The sequence below is a fragment of the Lissotriton vulgaris genome, chromosome 3_1 (assembly GCF_964263255.1).
Source record: "Lissotriton vulgaris chromosome 3_1, aLisVul1.2, whole genome shotgun sequence".
Lineage (NCBI taxonomy): Eukaryota > Metazoa > Chordata > Amphibia > Caudata > Salamandridae > Lissotriton > Lissotriton vulgaris.
In genome coordinates, this window is record NC_141689.1 from 1,687,716,229 (window position 1) to 1,687,729,584 (window position 13,356).

Consider the following 13,356-nt stretch of genomic DNA (forward strand, 5'->3'; position numbering starts at 1 on the left):
TCAGGAAAGTAGAGAGAGAAGTTACATTTAACCCATTAGCTACAGGCAAGTCAACTAAAGGAAAAGTTTCCATGCCAGGTGCGCTTTAATAGTTGCTAATATGAAGTAGTACACTGATGATGTTCTTCCACATTTTCTTGTTCTAGTGCATGTGAGCGCTGCCTTGTTCACTTTGCTGCACGCAGCGCATGTGCAGCCAATCCACAGAGAAAGGTTTGCGCTGGCTTGTTCCAGGCATAAGGGGTAACTTCACCCAAATGACAATGCGGATGTGTGTGTGCAATTCGCACAATTATGTCAACACACTCCTCTTTACAGCTCGGCTATGGAATACGCACCCACCACTAGATGGCAGCCTAACAGCGATGAGAGCATTGATCTTAGACTGCCGTGCTCTGATCATGGTAGGTTGGAAAATGGCAACACGTTTAGGAGGAAGGATGAGCGGGAGGCTGGCGGTAAGGAGGGAGTATCACCTCAGATTATGAAAGCAGCGAGAAACACTATACATCACAGATCCATGTGTAACTTATTTCAGTAGTTTAATCCAATGAAAAACATTTTAAATGTATGTGTGCACGGTCTAGGATTCAAATGAGATTAACGATCAAAAACGCATAGGTGTAAAGTTAATTTTGTTCAAAATAAAGTTTAGTGGCTTTAACTTTCCAGCCTGTTGCTGACACACGGACCTAGGTGGGTTGCAGATCATAGCCTTAACAGAGCCAAAGTTGTGTTTTTTATGTTTTTCCTTGCTATGAAAGAAGATTGTAAATAAATGATTACATCACATGGATTTTAGGTATGTGTTGCAATAAGTGCAAAGTAAGTGAGAGATGTCGCCGAAACAAGTGGCTTTTCAGCTTTGCCCTCATCTGTTTATTGGAAGGGCTTTCAAGACCAGTGACTAAGATCTTCTGTCCTTTCTATTTTTACGATTGGTCTGTTGTACATTGATTCTTTTGTAATATGGCTGACTGTAGTCTTTAGTCCTTCCTTAGTGTTTTCACCTTCTCAGCCTTCCTGTATACCTGTGTGTGTTCTAACCTGTACCAGTGTGTTCTACCAGTGTCAGTTAATGGTCTGGTTAGCTGGCGAGGTTTTTGTGTACTCATCTGTGTCCTACAATAAATCTACATGTAATCAACTAGAAGTATCCTGTCATCTATCACCATCTTATTTACAACATTTTTTGTAGGACACAGCTGAGTACACAAAAACCTCGACTTATTTAGTTTTTTTTTCTTTGGCTTGTTTTATTAAAACTACGATCAGCGCAGAGAACTTAAGAACTGAATAAGCAATTCTTATTGTTGTTTCGTGAGAGACATTTTAGAACTTAAAGATAATTAAAGAATATCTAACTGTGCACGGAACCTTCCGAGAGCCTACAAGCAGTGCTAAATAAGTCCATAACTGAGCTGAGGAAACAAGGTGGTAGAAGTAAAAGAAACTGATTTGGACCAAGACTGCTTCAAAAAGTAAAATATGGACAATGGTCTAAGTGAAGACAGGGTTGTCCCGGAACATGGAGCGGAATGTCTCAGTACAAAGATTGAGCGCATGGGGACAAAGGTCCTGGTCCCAAGTGAGTCTCTGGACGGTAAGTCCATAGTGGGGACAGTGGTCCCAGGTGAGAGTCTCGGCGATAGGTTCATTACGGGGACAGTGGTCCCACGTGAGACTCTAGACGGTAAGTCCACAACGGGGACAGAGGTTCCAGGTGAGACTCGGGACGGTGAGTTCACAATGGCGACAGAGGATCCACGTGTGACTCTGGATGGTAAGTCCACAACGGGGACAAAAGTTCCAAGTGAGTGTCTGGACAGAAAGTCCACAACGGGAACAGTGGTCCTAGGTCACAGTTTGGACATGAAGTCCACAACGGACGCAAAGTCAGTAAGCCCGTACTTGGGACAAATGTTCCAAGATTTACAGCAAGGATGGACGAATCCATCTTTTGGAGTGAAAGCTTCAAGAAGGAAAATGATTTTCTTTACATCGCTTGTGATACTGCTCTTAGTAATCTTCAGGAGTACCTACGGTTGGAATCTTCTAAGTTTTTGTAAGAATGTGGTATCTATAAAGCATGAAGGCGTTTGTTGAACTCTCTATCATCAAATCAGAGCGTAAAGTGTTGGTGGACGGAAAGAGATTTTGAGAGAGTGGAATGTCTCTTCCTGTTTTGCTGGTCAAATACAGTTTGGAGGGAGTGCACTATCTTTTTCCTGTTTTGTCAGTCTAAGGGGAGTAGGTAGTGGTGATGCCTATTAGTTGTTTTAAGTGTTGTGTCTCACCTCACACTTCACTTTTACACTCTTTGCCCCAATATGCTCTTTTGCCTTCATGAACTAAGAAATTAGTTCAAGTCACCTTGACCTCCTTTCTGTTGTTATTATTATTGTTGTTGTCTCCCATGCATCAAGCTTTATTTTTATGTTTGTTTCATTTCTTTTCTGTAAGGAGGGAGATGTGTTGTACATTGATTCTTTTGTAATATGGCTGACTGTAGTCTTTAGTCCTTCCTTAGTGTTTTCACCTTCTCAGCCTTCCTGTATACCTGTGTGTGTTCTAACTTGTACCAGTGTGTTCTACCAGTGTCCGTTGATGGTCTGGTCAGCTGGCGAGGTTTTTGTGTACTCATCTGTGTCCTACAATAAATCTACATGTAATCAACTAGATGTATCCTGTCATCTATCACCATCTTATTTACAACATGGTCCTTGTTTAGTTTGTTGGTTTAGTCAGTCTGTAGCAGACAGGATGTTAGGAGTATTTGAATTTTCTCTGGATGTTCCTACGAATGGTGCTTTCTCGGACTTTGAAAGTATGGCAATGAGTTTTCAGAAAGTAATCCTAGCCTGCACATGGAACCAGTGAAGCCCTCAGTATAGCGGGTTGGATTTTTTTGCAAATTTAGAACGAGGTGTACTACAGTGTTCCGAGCTATTTGTGATCTTGTTACTGGGTCGCCCATTTGGCCAGTGTACACTGCATTACTGAAGGGCACGTACAAATGTATTAGTGAGTGCCCTACCATGGTCATTGTTTTTCTGGGGAACGGGTGGATGACTTTCAACAGAGATATTTTTTATGAACTTCATTTGGTAGAATGTCCCTTTAACCACCTCCTTGTTTGGGCAAGGAGACCGAAGCCAGTCTCCTCCCACATTACTTCGATTTGACATTTGCTGTGATTGGGGATCATGTCTACCTAGAATAAAGGGGGTATATAATATTTATTTTGTTGAATAGGCGGACACGCCTAGGTTAAATATTTCTATTTTGGATCCATGTGCTGTCTGGGTGCATCCATGTTTCTACAGCTTAACGCAATGCTTTCCAAACTTTCCGCAGCCAGATGCAATATGTAAAAAAGAAGTCAAAGACAGAATGCAAAGGCCATAATATGATTGCTCATCTTTGTTTACACATGGCTTAATTTATTTAGACATTCTACTAGTATTGGTTATATGCAATAGTTGCATTGCCTGCATGCCTCTGCATGCATGTCATTACTCCTGCAAGACTACCCCTCGTCAACTCCTAGCAGGGATACCCCTCCGGTCAGAATCTACCTCTCCTGCCCATCTCTCTGGCCCACCCTGGTATATAATGAGACCTGGATCTCTGCCCCCCTCCTGTCACTACCCCTGTCAGTCCCTCCTGTCTTCAAAGTCCATGACCCCCTCCTGTCACTGTCTCTGTCAGTCAGCCTCCTCCTGTCAGTCAGATTGCTGACCACCTCATGTCAGTCAGCTTATTTTAAAAAATACGAATGAAAGGTTTTCCTGAGATATGTTGTGTCCCCATAAATTTTGTATTTGCAATTTCTATGACACATATGTATTTGTCCTTATTGCTTATATGCAGTTAATTTAACCTCTGGTTTGCTAGTAAAACTGAATTTCTGTGTCGCAAAAAGATGCATGTCCAAAAATGCAGCTAATTAAACCTCCGGTTTGCTAGTAAAACTGAATTACTGTGTCGCGAAAGGATCCATGTCTAAAAAGCGTGTCACCAACATGAAAAGTTTGGAAAGCACTGTTCTAGTCTCTTATTAAATGGTGTATTTACAGCGGTGGGACCAATGAGATGTTTACACGTCCCGCTTTTAAAGATCACCAATGCTAAACTATGTTTAGTTTCATCTTTACTTGTCAAATTTAATCCTAATGGTACATGATCATAATGACTACAAAAGATTGGCATGGGATTCATCGTAATGGTGTATTATTTTGAATGATGATTCATACCAATGAAAGGACGTAGTATATATTTTAACAATGACCAGTCCTATTGAGCAGTCTTAACTAAGAAGCCTGAAACTTCACAGCGGTCCCTTTTACTAAGCTGTATAAATGATTAATTGACAGAAAATGTATGTAAAATTGTGTATGCATGCATGCATTGCCAGTTCAATCACTTGCTTTACATTTAAAGCTCAGACAGCATCTTCAATAGCTTATGTCAGCACAAGCCTGATGTACTGAGGAAGCACGAACTGGCATATCAGCATGTCTTTAAGCTATGTTATATCATGAAAGTAATAATTTACGAAATTACATTTACTTAAGTGATTGGCAGCACTGAAATCTAGTCAATCAAATAATGTGGGCTCTCAACAAAAAACATAAGGGTCAGGTTTATCAAGAAGTGGCTCCCCTCAGCACAGCAAGCGAAGTTGTAGCGCAGCTCTGAGCCATCTGCAGAGAGCAGAACTGCATCATATCTCCAAAACAATGGCTAGGTTCTTTTTGCGCCATACGCTGGCGCACTTTGTGCTGCTCAGCATCACTGCAGGTACCGCTGCAGCATCATTTTCTTTATAACATGTCTTTTTCTGGCATGTGTAATATAACATCAGTTACAAAACATAGCACTGTCTTTATTTCACAATAATATTGAGCAATATCTTCGTTCCCTCCCTCCAACCCCCATCAAGAATAGTCAGTAGGTGGTATTTTTGTAATGATCCCGAGATGGGACACTTCAGGCCCAGAGTAGGCAAGGTCTTTCCAAATCTTGCCTCATTTTTTGGGACAGCATCAACTCTCATACACCACCTTTTCTGCCACCATACACCATTCCATGTCAAGTTTCCAGGTGTCTAGTTCTGGGGCCTGTGCTGCACCTCACCCTTTCGCTATATTCCTTTTAGCCACCGTCAGGCCCGGTGTCATCCTTGTCCATTGCGGTCGGCCATTCGCTAACTCTCCCCAAATATTAAGCGCCACACCACTTGGGGGAGACTGGCATGTAGCCACCCCTTACTTTCCTCATGGAGTTCACCACTGCAGACCAGAACCCTTGTATTGTTGGGGAGTCCCATAGAGTGTAGAGAAAGGTACCTGTCTGTCCGCACCCACATACACAGAGTGTGTTCTCAGCTTTTCCCATTTTAGCCAGCATTTTTCAGGTGTAATAAGGGGGATGGAGGATCTTTAGCTGGACTAGTCTAAACCCTAAGCATCTAGCCATTTCTCTGAGGGGTGCCCGGGCCTCCTTCCATTCACTGTCCATCAATCCATGTAAGTCTCACTCCCATTGCTCTCTTAGAATAGGATAGGATAACTTTTATAGATCAAGCCTATACACGAAGATGTCAAGGTGCTGGGTTTACATGTTTTAAGATATTTTCCTTGTGGTTCCGTTTTTTTTATATGTTAGTTACATAGCCTTTTGGGGCATGTACTTATCTAATAACCAATATCCAAACGGTGCAGATTCTGGCATATCAGTGCCTCTGGCCAGCATGACCCTACACGTGGGGCACATATATACAGCCGAAAAATGTCGACCACCTGGCAGTAAAGGAGGGGCGTTAGGAGCACATAGCATCTCCCAGGCACCACCATCCTTCACATTTTTAACCTCTGGCCAGAGGGCCCAGGAATAAAAGTCTTAGTCACTGCGACACTTCCGAGCTTGTTTTAACTCACTAATCACTGCACTTTCACTACCGTCGTTCCCAGCCACTGTGACATGAATTGTCTCTCTTTGCTTTGTATTGTCTTCCCCCAACCTATTGCTTCCACCCATGCGTGGCTACACCGGGGTGTACAGATCCTGTACTCCTGAGGCACAGCCGGGAGCTTTGTTCGAAAACTGTATTTTTTAAAAATGGTGTGTTTAATTGATTTTAATAATTGCGCACCTCTCCCTCACCTGCTAGTCCGGTTGGGGCACTTATTCCGAATTCTTAACACATGTGCAGCCGATCTGAACGCTGCCACGGGATAGGAAATCGCCATCACCGCCATCAGCGAGCGAGCCTGCTGACAGGCCATGCCCACTTCATCAGGCCACGCCCACTTCTCCAGGCCACGCCCCCCTACTACTTAAGGAGCTGACTCTCAGCTTTCTTCAGATCCTGTACTCCTGAGGCACAGCCAGGAGCATTGTTCGAAAACTGTATTTTTTAAAAATTGTGTGTTTAATTGATTTTAATAATTGCGCACCTCTCCCTCACCTGCTAGTCCGGTTGGGGCACTTATTCCGAATTCTTAACACCCGTGCAGCCGATCTGAACGCTGCCACGGGATAGGAAATCGCCATCACCGCCATCAGCGAGCGAGCCTGCTGACAGGCCACGCCCACTTCATCAGGCCACGCCCACTTCTCCAGGCCACGCCCCCGACTACTTAAGGAGCTGACTCTCAGCTTTCTTCAGATCCTGTACTCCTGAGGCACAGCTGGGAGCTTTGTTCAAAAACTGTATTTTTTAAAAATTGTGTGTTTAATTGGTTTTAATAATTGCGCACCTCTCCCTCACCTGCTAGTCCGGTTGGGGCACTTATTCCGAATTCTTAACACCCGTGCAGCCGATCTTAACGCTGCCACAGGATAGGAAATCACCATCACCGCCATCAGCGAGCGAGCCTGCTGACAGGCCACGCCCACTTCATCAGGCCACCCCCCCTTCTCCAGGCCACCCCCCCTCGACTACTTAAGGAGCTGACTCTCAGCTTTTTTCAGATCCTGTACTCCTGAGGCACAGCCGGGAGCTTTGTTCGAAAACTGTATTTTTTAAAAATTGTGTGTTTAATTGATTTTAATAATTGCGCACCTCTCCCTCACCTGCCAGTCCGGTTGGGGCACTTATTCCGAATTCTTAACATCCGTGCAGCCGATCTGAACGCTGGCGCGGGATAGGAAATCGCCATCGCCGCCATCAGCGAGCGAACCTGCTGACAGGCCACGCTCACTTCATCAGGCCACGCCCACTTCTCCAGGCCACGCCCCCCCCCCGACTACTTAAGGAGCTGACTCTCAGCTTTCTTCAGATCCTGTACTCCTGAGGCACAGCCGGGAGCTTTGTTCGAAAACTGTATTTTTTAAAAATTGTGTGTTTAATTGATTTAATAATTGCGCACCTCTCCCTCACCTGCTAGTCCGGTTGGGACACTTATTCCGAATTCCTAACACCCGTGCAGCCAATCTGAACGCTGCCACGGGATAGGAAATCGCCATCAGCGAGCGAGCCTGCTGACAGGCCACACCCACTTCATCAGGCCACATCCACTTCTCCAGGCCACGCCCCCCCCGACTACTTAAGGAGCTGATTTTCAGCTTTCTTCAGATCCTGTACTCCTGAGGCACAGCCGGGAGCTTTGTTCGAAAACTGTATTTTTAAAAAATGTGTGTTTAATTGATTTTAATATTTGCGCACCTCTCCCTCACCTGCTAGTCCGGTTGGGGCACTTATTCTGAATTCTTAACACCTGTGCAGCCGATCTGAACGCTGCCACGGGATAGGAAATCGCCATCACCGCCATCAGCGAGCGAGCCTGCTGACAGGCCACGCCCACTTCATCAGGCCACGCCCCCACGCCCCTCTTCCTGCATAAAATCATGTGCAGCACTTAGACGCACAGCGGACGGGCGCAGCGGGCGCGCCATCAGCGCGCCAAAGGCATGCCGAAGGCATGCCCGTCTGGGCCCGTCCGGGCCCGGACGGTCCCAGGCCCAGCCACTATGCCCATTTCTCACAAGAAATGCCCTGCCTATACCCGAGATATGCTTCTGGCACTGAACACACAAAAACATCCCACCTGCAATTACACCCATATGGGCGATAACCCATTCACCGGCTGCAGTCTCTGCAATCCACCCTGCGCAGAAACTGAACGCGGTGGCCTTCAATTAGGCCTACTCAACTGCAGGTCGCTTGTTAAACACGCCCACGAAATAAACCTCTTGATCTCAAACCACGCCATGGACATTCTGTTTCTCACTGAAACATGGCTCACTCCCAACAACGGCCCTGACATTGTCAACGCACTCCCTCCGGGCTACCAAATTTGCTCACTGAATAGACCGTGTGGCAGAGGAGGTGGCCTAGCCATAATATTCAAAGATTCCCTCACCTGCAGAATCTTAGATGGCAACATCAAAGACTGTGAAAGCTGCCACTTCACCATTCAAATCTCACCAGTAACATCTCTGTCGGGGCTGCTTGTATATCGCCCCCCCGGCCAACTCGCCGAGTTCCCCAGCAAGCTCATCGACCATGTCACTCTCGAGTCTACGACTTCCTCTAACTACCTTCTATTAGGGGATCTCAATCTTCACTTTCTGGACCCAGTTGACACTCATGCAGCCGAACTTCTACTGGACATCTCCTCCATTGGTCTCTGCTTAAAGAACCCACAGGCCACTCACGACAAAGGACAGTTACTTGATCCTATCTTTACAAACATTCAAGACCTTAATACCCGCGCGCACCTCCCTCTCCCCTGGACAGACCATTTCCTGGTCCCCTTCGAATGGCACATCAATACTCCCCCACCCCAACTGCTCAAAATCAGAACCCTTATCAGACGCTGGCACAAACTGGTCCCTGAAGAATGGGCAGCCAAACTTAGGGAAGACACCCCCCCCCACTCAAAACCCCATTATTGCCGACACTGAATTTAATACATGGCTCACCCAATCACTGGATTGCCTCCTACCGAGATCCTGCACCCTTAAATGTACCAAGAGAGTTAACCCCTCCCCCTGGTACACCCCCGAATTGAATCTCTTACGGAAGGAATGCAAGAGAAATGAACGCACATGGAGGAAAGACAAGACAGCAGACAAGAAAGACATGTTTCGGGCTTCCATAAAAACTTACAAACGCGAGCTCCATAAAACCAAGAGCTCATTCTACGAAGATAGAATTAAAAACTCGTCCTGCTCTGCTCAGGAAACCTTCGCCATTCTTAAAGAACTTCTTCATGCCCCAGATCCCCCTGCGAAACCCCTGGACCCCAAAGCCGCAGAAAGTAAATGTTTTAAACTGGCCACTTTTTTCGACGAGAAAATTCAAAAGATTCTCGCATCCCTACCCCCCTTCGACGCCGGTCGCACGGACGGGGACCCTCCCAACTCTCCCCACTGCCACAGTCATTCCCCCGATGCCCCCACACCCCTTCTCGATACTTTCAGCCCAGTATCCACGGAAGAGGTAGCCACGACGCTGGCCACAATTAAAAGTGGTTCCCCCAGCGACCTGGCCCCGCTACGCTTCCTGAAAAAAGTGTCCACCACTATTATCCCTCCTCTCACGTCCCTCATCAATGCCTCCCTTACTCAGGGAGTAGTCCCTCCTCCCAGCTGGAAAGCGGCGGTGGTCAAAGGTCTTTTGAAAAAACCTTCACTGGACCCCCAGGACCTAGCCAACTACAGGCCAATCTCCCTCCTCCCAGGAAACAGTAAAATCACGGAGAAGCTAGTGAATAAAAAACTATCACTATTCCTAGAAAGTAACAACTTACTTAGGAACTCCCAGACAGGTTTCCGCCCAGGCCAGGGCACCGACACCGCCCCCCTGGCGGCAGTGGAGAAGGCCAGAAGCATTCTGGACTCAGGAGGATCAGTGGCAGTGATCCTCCTGGACCTCAGTGCGGCCTTCGACACTGTCAATTACCAGGTTTTAATCCAGCGCCTGTGGGACATTGGAGTAAGGGGCACGGCCTTGAAGTGGCTCATGTCTTTTCTAGATGGCCGCTCCTTCCAAGTCTGGGAGAATGACAGCCACTCCCCCGCGATCCCCCTCCGCTGTGGAGTACCGCAGGGCTCATCTCTTAGCCCGACGTTCTTCAACATTTACATGTCTCCGTTGGAGGAATTGGTCACCCCGTTCGGCGCGACGATCATCAATTACGCCGACGACACCCAGCTGGTAGTGACCCTCTCACACCCTCACCAAGATCCCTCCGATCTACACAGCTGTCTCACTGAAATCCACAGCTGGATGAACACCTCAGCGCTGAAACTGAATGGGTCCAAGACCGAAATCCTGCTGCTTGGACATAAAGGGCCCTCCTTGCCGCCTAACATCTGGCCCGACTGCTTAGGTGACCCCCCTGCCCCCAAGGAGGAGGTTAAGAGCCTGGGCGTATGGCTCGAAAAGGATCTGAGCTTCAGAACTCAGGCCAAAAAGACGGCAGGAATATGCTTCGGACTCCTCAGGGCATGCAGGAAGGTCTTCCCCCTGCTTCCCGCCACCTCCCGGAAACTACTGATCCAGGGCCTCATCCTGGCGACGCTAGATTACAGCAATGCAATCTACCTGGGTGCCCCGGAAGCTACATTCAATACCCTGCAGAGAATCCAAAACGCCGCGGCCCGACTACTCACTCACACCCCGGCCAGATCTTCGGCAAAGCCAGCTTTGAAGCTTCTTCACTGGCTCCCAGTCAGAGAGAGGGTTGCTTTCAAGGCTCTCTGTCTGGCCCATTAACTTCTCCATAACAAAAGCCCACCCATTCTCAATAATTTTATCATTCCCTACAAAGCTACAAGAGCTCTTCGATCAAGCAACAAGAATTTTATTACTGTTCCCAGAGTAAAAAAAGCTCGGTCTGGAGGCCGACGCTTCTCGGTACACACTGCCAAACGTTGGAACAGTCTCCCCTGGAGACTAAGAACCGAACCAAACCTCCTTCAGTTTAGGAAGGCACTGAAAACTCTTCTCTTCCCCTGATTCTTCGTCCCTTCCGCTGCTGTTCCCTCCTGAATTCAGGTTCAAGCGCTGGGATGCTCAAGGGTTACTACGCGCTCTACAAAAACCGTAAATAAATAAATAAGAATTGTAAGCAACCCTATGATGAAGCATGTCACACATTTGTGTGAGTGAGGACAGATTTAGCATACACAGCAGGTGCCATCCCAAATAATTTTTGTATTACTCCCCACTCCTTTTGGTGGATTAGGTACAAAATGTGCTATTTAACAGCAAATGTGAAGAAGCTGTATTATTCGTAAAGAATTGAATTGACACATGGGGCTCGATTCCGATCCGGTAAAAAAAATGCCCCGTACGAATCGTATTCGTAGCCGTTTCCGTACGACTCGTAAACACACCGTACGACCCGGCGAGTACGATCCGGACCGGGTGATCAGGACGCTATTCGTACGGTCCGCGTCAGGTAAGGGCGATTCGTACGGAAAAGTGCTCAATCACGTACGCCGCGTACCCCCCATGATCGCCGGGGTACGCGCCGTACCCCTGCGATCATGTGGGGTACGCAGCGTACACCCAGCGTACATGGGGTGTGCACCGTACACCCACCGTACATGGGGTACGGTGCGTACCCCATGTACGCTTTGTGTACGGCGCGTACCCCGGCGATCGTGGGGGGTACGCGGCATCTCCGGGGGGGCGTTCTGTACTTGTTTCGGCACGAACTATGCGTTTACGGCCCGTTTCCAGCTCCCGTAATAAAAAGGGTTGTACGTTGCGTACCCGACACGAATCGTACTTGCTGGGTCGTAACAACCAGCCGTGAACCGTAGCGATGTCACGTACAGCGGGTTCCGAGTGAGACTTGTACGGATATTTTAGTCGTACGGAGTCCTGTACGAATGGTACGGTCTTTGGCTCCTGGTACGGATCGTACTTCGTCGTACGTACGGGGACGTGTACGTGTACGATTCGTACGGGAAAAATTGCTCCGTACGACGATTCGGAGCGCATTTTACCGGATCGGAATCGAGCCCAGAGTGATCATGGTGTAGACTGTGTAATATTTTAATGAAGCGCCTATGTAAATTTGTTATAAGATCTGACTTGTAAATTTCTTCAAGAGATATGTATTCAATAGGGATTCACCAAATATTGGCCATTTTTATATGCTTTATCAGTGCTTCACAGTATGATATTTAAAAACTCATTGTACCTTAAGGAGAAGATTATTTGTATATGTTTTAAAAAAAGTTTTTGCAGCTTTGTTGTAGCCTAAACTTTTAAACGAACTGCATCTTTCCAATCAGAATTTCAAACTTTTTATAAAGATTTGAATTTTTAAAAGTGATTTTGATGTGCATATGGTGGGCTTCTGTGGTTTAATGGTAAGTCCACCACAGTTTCAGAGTGGTGAGGGAGAAATTGCAATTTTGTTTCCAGACATTACATACATAATTCTTGTGACAATAGTTGTTAATATGCACATTTCTTTTAGGCAGTAGTTTGCATGAAAATTATATTAAATAGTTTTAACTGCATATGCATGAGAAAAACTGAAATTAGACATAATAGGTATATTCCAAAAAATAAGATCTCTGTAAAATTATACTCATGTACTCAACATTTGCACAGTCATATTCCAAATTATTTAAAAAAATTTACCATAAACAGATGTTTTAGCAAACATGTTAACCAGGAATTAGAGGGCAAATGTCAGTGAGTGCAGTGTAAACTCCAAAGATGTCTAGACCCCCAGATTGCAATGGATAACCTCTGCAGACCCACAGGGACCACCATCTAGATACTTTCTATCCACTCGAAGATTCCATCAGTCCACAACTGATTCTTTGAGGCCTGAGCAATTTGTTCACTGCAGGACTGCTACTTCACTTCTACATTTCTGAAAGAAGTTACGGACCTTGCTTTTCAATTAATCCGAGCCTATATTCCTGCTCCAGTGCCTGGATTCCTTCATTGGTGATAAGATGCATAATTTCAACATAACATACCATTCCAACTGTATCATACGGATCTGAATTATTATGCTTTATGATAAAATACATTTGGATGTTATGGAAGGCGTTCATATAAAAGAGCGTCTGAGACTTCCTAGAAGTACTATGATCCTATTCATTAGTTTAGAATTACACCAAGAGGTTTGGGGAGCCATTGTCCAAAGGGATACAATACCTTATCGTACAGCCATAAATTGTGGTGATCTAGGAAAGATATAGAAAATCTGCTTACAAATTATCTTCATACTGACTGTGTGTCAGCTCAATCATGTAGTTCCAGTCTTGATAGTTTTGTTGCCCACTTTACCTCTTACAATGTAATTTGAAATCAGCTACATTTGTTACAAACATATTTCAAATGTTCAGAATATAGCCCTATCCTTAATC